The sequence below is a fragment of the Cucurbita pepo genome, chromosome LG02 (assembly GCF_002806865.2).
Source record: "Cucurbita pepo subsp. pepo cultivar mu-cu-16 chromosome LG02, ASM280686v2, whole genome shotgun sequence".
NCBI lineage: Eukaryota > Viridiplantae > Streptophyta > Magnoliopsida > Cucurbitales > Cucurbitaceae > Cucurbita > Cucurbita pepo.
This window is the reverse complement of record NC_036639.1, coordinates 8004342-8005108: the sequence shown is the minus strand read 5'-3', so window position 1 is coordinate 8005108 and position 767 is coordinate 8004342. Positions and strand designations below refer to the sequence as shown.

Genomic DNA, 767 nt, shown 5'->3' with positions numbered 1-767 from the left:
AAATGAAAAAAAGATGGATTAAAAATAAAAAGAGTCCTAAAAAAAAACTTTCACATTCTCTTTTCTCACCCACACAAAAACAAAAAAATTAAATTAAAAAAAATGTATTTAAGAATTTGTAAAATGAAAAATAATATACTTTAAAATTATTTAAATATATGCATAATCGATGAACATTGAATACAGTATATTTTTACTTCAAAACAATCTAAATAAAATAAAATAAAATAAAATATATATTTTTTAATAAAACAAACCTCTTCAAATCTCTCTCCACACGTATGATATTGTCTCACTTTGATTATAAGCTCTCACTACTTTGCTTTGGGTTTTCCTAAAAAACCTGGTACTAATGAATATAGTATTTTTTAATTATAAATTCATGATCATTCTCTAAATTAACGGATGTGAGACTTTAATCATCCAACCATTGTGACTCGGGGAGAATCCATTTCTACCTCCAAACCATATTATTCATCTACCTCAATTTATCCTATTAACTTGGAGTGCTTCTTTAACCATGTTCATCCATTCATGTCTACAAATTTAACAACCAAATTACAAAAATAAACACCAAAAACTCATTACTTCCAAGATAAATTTTCTGAAATTGTCGGGTGACCCGGGTTCGATACCCGCCAAGAGCTATGAGATAAAATATATAATATTTCAACATGTCCTCATATATCAAACAAGTCGTTGTAGTATAGTGGTAAGTATTCCCGCCTGTCACGCGGGTGACCCGTGTTCGATCCCCGGCAGCGGCG

The 767-nt window shown here is 29.9% G+C and overlaps 1 non-coding gene across 1 annotated transcript; it reads left to right on the top strand.

Moving 5' to 3' along the window:
* Window positions 1-695: 695 nt before the first annotated feature.
* TRNAD-GUC lies at window positions 696-767 on the top strand. Its single transcript has one exon. It is a non-coding gene; the product is annotated as a tRNA-Asp (tRNA).